At 27.9% G+C, this 12,773-nt stretch overlaps 2 long non-coding RNA genes across 2 annotated transcripts; one reads left to right on the top strand and one right to left on the bottom strand.

Annotated features, from left to right (window-relative positions):
• Positions 1 to 2,670: 2,670 nt before the first annotated feature.
• Positions 2,671 to 6,377, bottom strand: LOC146901833 (uncharacterized). The gene is made up of 2 exons (XR_015021480.1): positions 6,244 to 6,377; positions 2,671 to 4,330 (listed from the first exon to the last, which is right to left on the bottom strand). It is a non-coding gene; the product is annotated as an uncharacterized LOC146901833 (long non-coding RNA).
• LOC146901832 (uncharacterized) lies at positions 2,824 to 6,647 on the top strand. The gene is made up of 2 exons (XR_015021479.1): positions 2,824 to 3,199; positions 6,267 to 6,647. It is a non-coding gene; the product is annotated as an uncharacterized LOC146901832 (long non-coding RNA).
• Positions 6,648 to 12,773: the final 6,126 nt, after the last annotated feature.

Genomic DNA, 12,773 nt, shown 5'->3' with positions numbered 1-12,773 from the left:
ATTTTTTAAAAAATAATAATAAATTGGTAGAATCAAGTTTATTTTAAGAAGTTTAGTTGTTTGTGAGAATATGGATTTTTTTAAGAATCAAATAAAGTTAATGAAATAACCTTCTTTGAGGGGAGGGCTCCCGTAAAAAGTCCCTTCATAGGGAGTCTTGTTTCTTGATTTTTTTTCATGATTTTATGGGCATATTTCAGAGCAATCCGATCAAATAGCTCGAATATCGGATTTTTGAATTTTGACTGAGACACAGCAGGAACAACTAACAATAACCTAAAACAAAACGATGGGGGTTAGGATGGTTCTTAAACTGACGATCTATGCTATAAACAGTCTCAGACTTTGTTCTAATACAGTTCAGAACTTCAGATTGTTGGCATAATAGGGGTGTATATGGATGTTCGGATTATAAAATCTGAACTACTTATTATTTCGTATGTTATAATTAAAATTGGAAAAAAAAAAACTCATTTTCACGCAAAAATAGGGGATACTCTTTTCATATTATATAGTCCAAAATGCAAATGACATTTTTGAAAAGAAAAAAGGGCGCGTTAAAAACGCATAGGATGAGAAAAGCAATAACATATTTTAAATAAGTACTAGTCGATATACCCGTGCTGAGCACGGGTAGCGCGGCTGCGCCGCGCGGCGACACGTGTGTCGTTGTACGTCGGCGAGAACAAATATAATAGTAAATAATGCTATAAAAAAATTTATAATTTAATAGGTGAGTAATTTTGAGTCTCATGTATCAATTATACTTTATTCGGATAATTTTAGTAGTGGAAATGTAGTATGGAGCATTTAAAAAAACTTTGATATAGTCCTTTCAAAAAAAAAAACTTTGATATAGTATTTCTATAAAATCTTAATTTAATTTATTTACAAATATCAAAATAATTTTCAAAACCGAGTTATCAAAGCAAACCAAAATATTAGGCAAATACAATACAATAATTTTTACAGTCATTACATTTCTTATGTATATGTATACATTAGATTAGTGTTCAAATTCGGTGTCGTGTATCAATTATACACTCTTCAGATGATTTTGGTAGTGGAGATTTTATATGGAGTTTTTTTTTTATATAGCATTTTTATAAACTCTTAGTTCATCTTATTAGCAAATATCAAAATTAATCCTCAAAATTGAGTTATTAAAGCAAACCAAAGTATTAGGTTAGGACAACACAATAACTTTGGCAATCTTTAAGTTTTTTATGTATATGTATACATTAGATTAATGTTCAAATTGGGTCCCGTGTATGAGTTATACATTCTTTGGATAATTTTGGTAGTGGAAATTTTATATTGAGTTTTTTGTATATAGTATTTTTATAAACTCTTAGTTCATTTTATTAGCAAATATCAGAATTAATCCTCAAAACCGAGTTATTAAAGCAAACCAAAGTATTAGGTTAGGACTGCCCAATAACTTTGACGGTTTAAGTTTCTTATGTATACATTAGATTAGTGTTCAAATTCGCTCCCGTGTATCAAGTATACACTCTTTGGTTGATTTTGGTAGTGAAAATTTTATATGGAGTTTTTTTTATATAGTATTTTTTTAAACTCTTAGTTCATCTTATTGGCAAATATCATAATTAATCCTAAAAATTTAGTTATTAAAGCAAACCAAAGTATTAGGTTAGGACAACCCAATAACTTTGACGGTCTAAGTTTCTTATGTATACATTAGAATAGTTTTCAAATTCGCTCCCGTGTATCAAGTATACACTCTTCGGTTGATTTTGGTAGTGGAAATTTTAAATGGAGTTTTTTTTATATAGTATTTTTATAAACTCTTAGTTCATCTTATTGGCAAATATCATAATTAATCCTAAAAATTTAGTTATTGAAGCAAACCAAAGGATTAGGTTAGGACAACACAATAACTTTGACGGTCTAAGTTTCTTATGTTTACATTATATTAGTGTTCAAATTCGGTCCCGTGTAACAATTATACACTCTTCGGATGAAATTTAGTTTAGTAAGTAACAATTTATCACATACATTTGAGTTAGTTATGAAATTTGATTAGTGAAACCTTGTCAAGTGCATGATAGTTTAATATATTGCGGATCTATTCATATTCTACAAAATTTGAATACTTATTTTACGCTATTCTTTATTCACAATTTCATTAACGTATAGTTTTAAATCCTATAATAAAATATGAAACAACCCAAAACAAAATTAAAATATGTGAAAATTACTAAAGAAAATTAATCATGGTTATTTAAAATTTAATTTTATACTTTAAATTATAAAATCAATAGCAAAATATTTTAATTTAATTTTCAATGACATTTAAATTATAAAGAAATGATCCTTCAAAAAAAATTATAAAGAAATGAATTTTTTTTCTTAAATGGTATATCAAAATTAGTATTTATCATAAAAAAATTATTTCTGTTAAAATAGATTAAAGTGTAGTGCATATTTAATTATTAACGGAAGAGTCGTAAGTCAAGCATCTTATTGATATATAGTTTGCATTATATTACAAATGATACAAATTTATAATATACTAATTTTATAATATTTCAAATAGCATTACTTTATTTTAGGAAAACAAATAAGGTCACTTATATTTCCGTTGAAAATATGTAACAACCCAATTCTAAATTTTAGTGGAGAAGGAATAAATTAGAATATCTAAAGTCTAACAAATATTTGGATCAAAATATATTTTTTGGATCAATACCACCAAAGTGAAGGATAAAGTGGTCAATACAACTATATAATGGCAAAATAGTAAAATAAAAACTGATGAGTGGCAATGGCATAATGTTAATTTTTCTGTGGCTGTATTAGTGGATGAAATAGACAAAAGAGGAAGAAAAATTGAGATCTTCCTTCTCTCTCTCGTGAAGCTCTCTCCAACCCTCATTCACTAATCCTCCATTTTTGTCAATCTTCAAGCTTGCATGTGTTGAAAACTAATCACTTCCTCCTTTAAAAGACACACTTTTATTTTTATGATCTATCAATTTAATTTTTTCAGACCGCCGGATTTAGAGACCATTTCCGGCAACTTCGACGTTGATTTGTGTAAACAAATATTGGATCTGCACTCTTGACCAGCCGATTAACAAAAACCTCAAAGAAAAATAATGTTCTCACAAACTTCTTCGGAAACCACTGCACCACCGGCAGCCACCACACCGGAGTATTATTTTTCTTTTTCTTGGTAAGTCCTCCTCCTTCTCTATTTTACTGGTACAATAACTCAGCATTTTCATATATCTACTTTAAATTGATGGTTTTTTGATTTTATTTAAACATTTTACTTTTTTTTAATTAAATCTACATACTGAAATCTGAAACTAAACATGCATAAACAAACTATTCTTATGTTTGCATAGTTGAGTAATTTTTCATAGTTGAAAAATTTTTAGTACAATTTTTTCATAGTTGAATAATTTAAGTAGGTTTTTTTCATAGTTGAATAATTTTTTTGTTTGCAAATCAAAAGAATATGTTTTTTCCTGTCAATATTCACTCTTAACATAAACAAAAGAATGATTTAACAATTTTTTTATTGCGACTTATTATGTTCTTTTGAAAAAAATATTTCTTTTAATCTAACTCAAAATTTGTTGTATGTTGGCTAATCGATTCACTTCTTTCTAAATTATAATAATATTTAGTATAACTTCCTTTAAAAAAAAATTAGTTTTCAGTATAACAAAAAACATAGTTATTTTTTCCAAGCCCAAATAGTTATGCATAAAAAATAAAACCCAAACTGAAATTCATCCCAGATTTTTTTAATTTTGAATTCTTTCTTTTAATATAACTCAATTTTTTTTGTATGTTCCAATTGATTCACTTCTTTTGAAATATAAATAATATCTAGTTCAACTAAAAACATACATTCTCTTTCAAAAAACTAAAAACATACATCTTTATTGTCAATCACAAATTATTTTGGGTAAGAAATAGTACAAACGAATATTAAATCTTCAATGGTTGTTTTATAACACCACTACACACATTTCAAAATTAGGCCAGATTTCCTCTTTCCACTGATATCTCATATTCTCACACCTCCCTTTCCTGCTATTCAAAGGAAAAACATTACATCAAGGACAAGTTTGAAAATGAAGAAGACTCAAATGATATATTTTCTTATGAAGTTGATTCTTACTTGTTTTTCTTGATTTGCTTTTGTAGATCAGTTACCTTTGTTTTTTGTTGTAGTGATAATTGTAAAATTGTTGGTACTGTGTGGATATGTATTTTTTCTTTAACTGCTCATCTTCAAGGATGAAAACGAATTCTTGTACCTGCCATGTTGTTTTTAAAAATAACAATTTTCCTGCATTAAATGGAGTTAAAAGAATCAGTCAAAGAGAGAAGAGAAAAAGGAAAATGAGAGATGAGAGACAGGTGAGATAATGAGAGTATTTTTTTTTTTTAAGAGAGATAATGGTAGAGTATTGATTTATGAATGAGTAGTGCATGATATATATAAAGTATTTGAAATTTGAAATTGAAAATTTACCCAAACCATTTAATATTATTATACCCATACTATTTTAACACTGTCATGTTACCTATCTCAATTTTTTTATCTATAAATAAATGGGTATATTAAACTAACAGGTAATGGTTAAAGTAGTGTTAAAGTTAAATAACATTCAATGGTATGGTATGGGTATATTGAACCCTCAACGGCATCCAAGACAATTAAAAATTCAATAATCAAATGGTATGGGTATAATAATATAAAATGTGTAAGCTATAATAATATAATGCTTTGACAGACAGATATTTACAAATAACAAAAGGTGTGTTTATCAAGTACCTTTTTTTTTTGAAGGAAACATGTTGTATCCATAGCCTTATTAAGTACGTTAGAGCATCTCCAATGGGGGGTCCTTACTTAACAAGGACCACTCCCCGTTAAGGATCCTCCATTGGAGGAAGAAAAAATGAGTCCCCGTTAAGGAACAGGCAACTATATAAGGACCTTCTCTCTCCTGGGTAACTAACGGGTCCCACGTTTAAAAAAGTAATAAAATGTGTACTACTTGGTCCCAATTGCATAAAGGAGTAATAAAATGTGTACTACATGGTCCCACTTGTAAAAAGGAGTAATAGATAAATTATTTTTGTTTAATGATATAAAGATAGTGGGACATATTTAAGTATTTTTTATTGGAGTCCTTATTAGTGTATTACCATTGGAGTCATTGAGTCCTTAATAGCTACTTTTATTAAAAAATTATAAATAAGTGATGTGTCACGTGGGGTCCATTTAAGGAGTCCTTGTTAAGGAACTACCATTGTGGATGCTCTTAGAAACATGTTGTATCCATATCCTTATTAATCCTTAATAAATATCGTACAAAATTATCATGCTTCTCTTCCTTTAAAATAAAAAAATAAAATAAAAATCAACTTCCAATGACTTTCCTTTTTTCTATGAGTCGGTTCACTCCTTTTTCTCCAACTACAACAATAAATGTACCGATCCACTCTCTCTCACTGACTCATTTCACATGTTATTCTTCTTTCTTTTCATTTTCCAAATTTCTCTCATTTTTAGTTCTCAACGGTATTTGTTTTCTTTTTCTTTGCTGTTGTTTTATTCTCATTTTTACTTCTCAAAGGTAATTGTTTTCTTATTCTTTGCTGTTAGTAAGTTATTTGTTCAAATGCATAGCTGATGTTTCAGTGAATCTTACATGGCTGATCCAAATTCTTGACACTGCTTTATATTTGAAATCGTTGGAATAAATTACTTTGGTTTAACTAAATTTGGTGTGATTCAGTTGTATTTTCAATTTTCAAGAGTAGGGAGTATGTATTTTTTTTTTAGATCAATTCATCTGTTCTAGCTATTTTCAGATCTGCAAAATTCCTTTTTGTACTACAAATAAAAAACACACAAAAATAGTATAAAGTTTATTATAATAAAATTGCAGTATATATTGTTACATGTTCATGAATTTAACAAATTAGTGACATTTATGATTTAACAAAAATAGTATAAAGTTTTATAATAAAATTGCAGTATATATTCTTATATGTTCGTGAATTTTTATTATTTCGTACGAAGCATTGTTAATAAGTTGATCTGGATTTTATTTCTTACAAAAGAAATAATAATATATTTTACAGAAGAAATTATAGATGTTAATTTCAGTTGTTGTAGTGTTTCTAAAGAATAGAATAATGAAGAATGCATGTGTTTCTAAAGAATTGGTGTTATTGTCATTTACTTACATGTTTCCTTCTTGGTTTTGCAGAGTTGGAAATCTTTCAAGTTTTCTGCATAAAAAAACAATCAACAGTTAGATATAAGAGTTTAAGATTACAATGGGAGGATGAAAATGAAGAAAATGAAGAGCAAAGTGATAGAAATAGAAGAGATGTAGAGAGAAAAAGAAACTGAAAAAGGGATAAAACAATAAAATGTGAAGAAGAAGAAGAAATAGATAGATATAACATTGAGAAAGAGACAGAGAAAATGAGAAGGAGAGAGGATTGAAATGAAGTCTGTTTTTGTGCAAAGATTGTAAGAGAGGGAATATAAAGTGAATGAATGAATTTTGAAATTCGAAATTTATGAATAGTAAAGAGTTGGATAAAGTGTTTTTCAATTAGAAAAGTGGTTTTCTGTACCAAAATATCATGTCTACCCTTTGTGTTATAGTTAAATTTGAGAATAGGAGAAGGGTATTAGAAGTCTGAAATTGGTAAAAAACACAGGATTCTCCCATTTCAATTTTTTTTACAATGTTACCCTTTGATAAAGTGAAAATACAGTGCAGTTGAAAATTAAGTGGCAGGGACAGTTGTGAAATTTTGGTAGGCATTTGTTTTCTCATATATATAACTAGTAAGTATACCCGTGCTAACGCACGGGTACCTGTCGGGGTGGACGATTTTTACAGTTAAAACTTGAATATATGGTATTTTTTATAAATAATTTTAATAATGATAGTTTGGATATTGATTATTTATTTATTTAAAAGTAAACTATATGATATTTTTATATAAATATTGTCTTTAATTTCAAAATATTTAATTAAATTAGATTTAATCAATTTTATATATGATATTCAATTAAATGTAATTCTTTTTCAAACTATTTTATATAAATTGAATTGTTTTAAAATAACATGGTCTCGTGTTTTTTATATTTATCATTCACAAATCTTGGTCCCGTGTTTTTTTTATTTATAAGTCACAAATTTTGGTCTCATGCTTTTTGTAAATTTATCATTCAGAAATTTTGGTTCCATTTTTTTATATTTATCATTCACAAATTTTGGTCCGTATATTTTATATTTATCATTAATAAATCTTCCTGCCAGTATTTTTTATATTTATCATTCACAAATTTTTGTCCCGTGTTTTTTATATTTACCATTTAAAAATCTTGATCCCGTGTGTTTTTTTATATTTAGAAGCATGTGTTTGGTTTCAATTCTAGAGGGTCAAAAGTGATTCTAGAGGTTGTATAATTGATTATATGATGTTTGGATGATTTAAAGTAGAATCGATTTTACTTGTACAATTGATTCTACTTTTTTTTGTTGAAGAATACAATTGATTCTACTTGAAACTACAATTTATAGTTCTTAGCTTCTACAATTGATTTTACCCTTAAATTATTCTAAAATTTATATCGATAACAACATGGTCCGTGTATTATAATTATTATAAATTTCGTATCAATGATAACGTGTCCCATATATCAGTATTAGTTTAGTCATTGACAACTTAACCAATGCATTTAAGTTAATTATGAAATAGGATCACGAAAAACTTTTCAAGTGTATGATAATTTTGTTTAATCAATGTCAACGTTTTAGTGCATTTTATTAACGACGGCTTGTCTCAAGTATAATAGTAAAATTTATATCGATAACAACATGGTCCGTGTATTATAATTATTATAAATTTCGTATCAATGATAACATGTCTCGTATATCAGTATTAGTTTAGTCATTGACAACTTAACCCGTGCATTTAAGTTAATTATGAAATAGGATCACGAAAAACTTTTCAAGTGCATGATAATTTTGTCTCAAGTATAATAGTAAAATTTATATCGATAACAACATGGTCCGTGTATTATAATTATTATAAATTTCGTATCAATGATAACATTTGACTTTTTTGGTTCATTGTATAAGTGATGTATCTAGTCTATATTTACAATAAGATATATTAATTATTATATGAACATAAAAAGTCATATATATTTTTATTAATATATAGTCAATACACCCACATATTATATTATAATAATGTTTTGTTTTAATAATATGTTTGAGTGTGAAAAATATTAATATGCGTCCCGTGAAAAAACATAATTAACGTATATTAATATGCGTCCCGTGAAAAAATATAATTTTCGTGTATCAAACTTAGTTTAGTAAGCGATAACTTATCACTTTTTTAACGGCAAATATTATTAACACCTGTACAAAAAGCACTAATAGGTTTGAAAGTAAACAAAACAAAAGAAGTTCTCCCAAAACAAAAAACACAAAAGCAAACGGTAGCTGCACATGAGCAAAGCACGCCCCTGCTGAATAAAAATGTATGGCGCAGCAGTTGATAAAGAAAATAGCAGTATTAGTCATTTAATTATTTTCATTTAATTAGCCAGACAAAGTACACATTGAGACCCAGAAACAATAACACATGTCCATTTTATTTTATTCTGTTTTACTTTCCAATGTAATTTGTCCTCTTTTCCTGTCATCTCCTTTTTCTCTCTCACAAGCCATATCTTCTTCCTTATCTCCTCATCTTCATTGATGACTCATCCAATTGTAATCCAACAACCCACTCACATTATGACATTTTTAATTAGGTTACTTTAATTCTGTTTTTTTTCCTGGTTTGTTTTTAATTATGGGTTTTTGTTGAGTCCCATTTTATCAATACGCTGTTCATCAATTTTATATTTATTTTTTATTTTCGTTCTCTATTTATTGAGTTTATTTTTTTTTTTATTATTATTATTATTGTTATTTATTATTTTGTCCACAAAGAATCAATTTTTTTATTTGGTCCAAAAACAACCCATGCTCCACTGTCATCTATATAAACTCTTACTTCTATGTTCTGCCACACTTCTATGTTCCTATAAAGTATCTGCTAAAAATAAAATGTTTTTTTATTATTATAAGCACAACAAATTATTTGCCACACCACATATACATACTACCATCATCAGTCATCACTCTCTCTATGTTTAATTATAATTATGTTTGCCATTAAAAAATAAAACACTTTATGTTCACTCTCAAATCCTCACACGTGTAACCAAAAAAAAAATCCTCACACGTCTCATTATAAAAAAAAAAAATCCTCACACGTCCCACCAAATTTTTTTTATTTAATATTTTTTTTGAATGATATATTTAATGATATTTAATAATTTGTTAAATTTTAACAAAATCCTCACACTTATCCCATCTCCCATCTCTAACATACTCATTTCCTTTCTTTTGCTTTTGTCTCTCTCTCTCTCTCGTCTGAGACCATCCATAAACATCTTTCCCACGACCAACAAATCCGACCAGATCTACATCTTTCCGGCGACCTTTATTAAAAAAAAATACATATTATTCATCACCTCATTCTCCTCTTTCTTTCTATGAAATTAGATTTTCAAAAGCACCATTTTCAAAAGCACCATGTTCGACCTCATTCATGGAATTTTGCAGCCGATCTGGAACCTTCATCATGTAAGCTCTCTTTTGGACCTATTTCATCATGATTTGGGCATCAAACCGTCGGACTTCTTCTTTCAGACATGCAACAACAACAACAACAACAGATAAAACAAATTAAAGGGTTTTAAAGTCAGGTTTTATACTCATATACTTAAGAGATACTCTATACTTAATCATATGAAAGTAATTTTTCCATCTCTAATTTGATTTGTATCTGTGGTTCTTATGAGTCAACAAAGCATGTAGAAAATATTTTATGTGGTATTTTTTGTTGCTGGTTAGGAAAAATAATAATTTTGAAAGATTTTTATTTTATTTTTGATAGTAAATCGGTTTACTATCAATAATCGGTTTATTGTCAAAGAATTTTTATTTTATTTTTCTTGTTGAATATGTTGTTGGATCTATGTCTCTTCATCATCTTCTTAATTTAAAGAATAATATCATTCCTTTTTTCGGACCTTTTGACAAACAGAGTTTGTTATAAAAATTATGGAATAAAATAAGAACTCTTTTGGTATTCATTTGTTGAAAAGAATCTTTTGGTCGAGCCTAGCAATCCAAGTAGTAGTAATCCACTACTAACTACACTAATCAATTCCTTCAAAAAAAAAAAAAAAACTACACTAAATAAAAATATGTCAAATAAAATATTGTCTTGAGATTAAATTTCTTTCAAAAAAAAATTTGTATTGTTTAAAAAATTGTTTTATTTTCGTACCAGTAGATATAAAATAAGAACATACAAAATAAAATAAAGATATTCAGTTTATTTCTTCATAATAATGTATTTCTTTGTAGTTTGTTGAAGAGCCATGAACATCATTTGACTTTGCTGCAAACTATCACCAGTCAATTTTTGGGGTCATAAATCCAACCTTTTTTTTATATTTAATATATGAAAAATGATAGAGGAAATTTTGTCATGGCACATCAGAGTTCTCAACTACTCTCATGTGATGTACCATGTCATAACAACAAAAATCTGAAACCAACAAAAAGATATATAATAAAATCAATAAAACTATTTAATAATTCATCTTAAATTTTGATATTTATTATTCTGTTTAATTTTTGTTCCTTTCATTTAAGTATGTATACCCAGATTTTGTGGACATTTTTTGTTTGTTTTGCAGAACATCGTGTCCTCAGTAGGAGAGCAACTTTTAAATCATCTGAAAAAAAGGTGGAAGAACAGAAATGGAACTTAAAGAACAATAATATAAAGAACAAAAACACTTACTTGTGTCTCTTTTCTTTGTTTGTAGATTGATGAAGAGACAAATACTTCTTTCAACTTTCCTGCAATATCATTTATAGACCAAAAAATTGTAGTTGAATATAAATATAAATACAAATAATGAAAGGTATATGTTAGATAAAGAAAAAAGGAAATTTTAGACACTTTAAACATCAAATGAACTTGTAGATTTGAACTTGTAGACACTTTGAATATCATGTTTTTGCAGCACTTGAACTACTTGTTATGATGAGTAAAGAACTTTCACGTTTCCTGCAAAATAAAATTAAAGAGGAGAAGATGAAGATTAGAAAGTTTGAAAACATACAAAATAAAATATAGAACTTGACCTTTCTCATTATTTCTCTTCTCTCACTTGGTTGTATTTGGAAACAGAAAAGTGAGAATGAAAAAATTGTTGAAGGTGCTTTTGAATATATGATTTCAAAAGGTTGGTGTTTTAAAATTTAGGGGGGAGTTTCGAAATTTGAATTATATAGTGCTGGCACATTTGGTGACATTGAAAAATGGAAAATCCTTTAAACATAGCATGGGTAAGCTTTTTAGACACAGTTTACCCTTAAATTGATGGCAGGGCAGAAGAAGGGATTAGGGACAGAAGTGGAATTTCCACAGTATTCAAAAGCACATGTATGGAAAAAGACCATAATTACCCCAATAATTGTGACCTTTGCATTAAAAAGGGATTAGGGCATTAAAGGGTTTTCCACAACATAAGATTTTCTTATATTAAAGGAGATAGATGGACCAACACTAAACGAAGAAAATCGAGAAAAGCCCAAATTTGTTCTAACCCCAAGTATGGAATTTTTTGTCAAAGATTTTTTATGGGAATTGCTACGTACAGCCGCCCATATTAATTCTTACGCCTCCTTCTCAACTTACTTTTTTTGTTTGAAATATATCCCTTTTCTAAAATTAAATTTTAGAGGCATCAATGGCGTACAAATTCAGAACTGGTTTTTGTAGAAATTGTGTGCATTCATGATCTAGGATATGTACTTTTAAAAATAAATTATGAGCAACCTCATTTGCTCATAAAATAAAATTTATTTTTATTTTATGTACTTTTAGAAATTGTGTGCATCAATGTCGTACATATTCAGAACTGGTTTTTGTAGAATTTGATGATGAGGCTGCTTTAGCTAAACTATGAGCAACTTCATTTGCTTGCGTTCGCACAAACTCAACACGAGAGTTTTCATAAAATTATCAAAAGAGAGATTTACAATTATCAATTATGTTCCCGAACTCTGTGACTTCATTATGACGGGAATGAAAGCTATGAACTACTCTCTTCGCATCTATCTCAAAATCCACCGTTCCTAATTGCAGCAAATGAGCCCAGTCTATAGCAGATAAAAGTCCCAACGCTTCTCCAATATGGACTTCACAAATGAGGTTGAAGCAGTTTGTTCTAGCCAGTACAAAATGCCCGTTTTCATCTCAAATACACATTCCAATGATGTCATAGAAATTAATTTCTATAAATTCATTCATAGATGTAATTATTTTTATAAATAGATCAAATCAAATCATGTCAACTAATTATTTTTAAAGATACTAGTGTGTTAACACGTGCAATGCACGGGTGATAGACCATTATTTTTCAATCTCAACTTGTTTTATTTTTTTATTTGTCGATGAAAATTATTTATCCCGTAAATTTTTAAATATGTCTGTATCTTTTTTGCCGCAATGATGACAAATATGTGTATCATATTATATTTATGTTTATTAATGATAAATATATGTCTCGTGTCTTTATGCATAAAAGAAAAATATATTTATGGGTT

Source organism: Medicago sativa, chromosome 8 (genome assembly GCF_051527215.1).
Source record: "Medicago sativa cultivar Bolivia chromosome 8, Bolivia_mono, whole genome shotgun sequence".
Lineage (NCBI taxonomy): Eukaryota > Viridiplantae > Streptophyta > Magnoliopsida > Fabales > Fabaceae > Medicago > Medicago sativa.
This window is presented reverse-complemented; position numbering and strand designations above follow the sequence as displayed.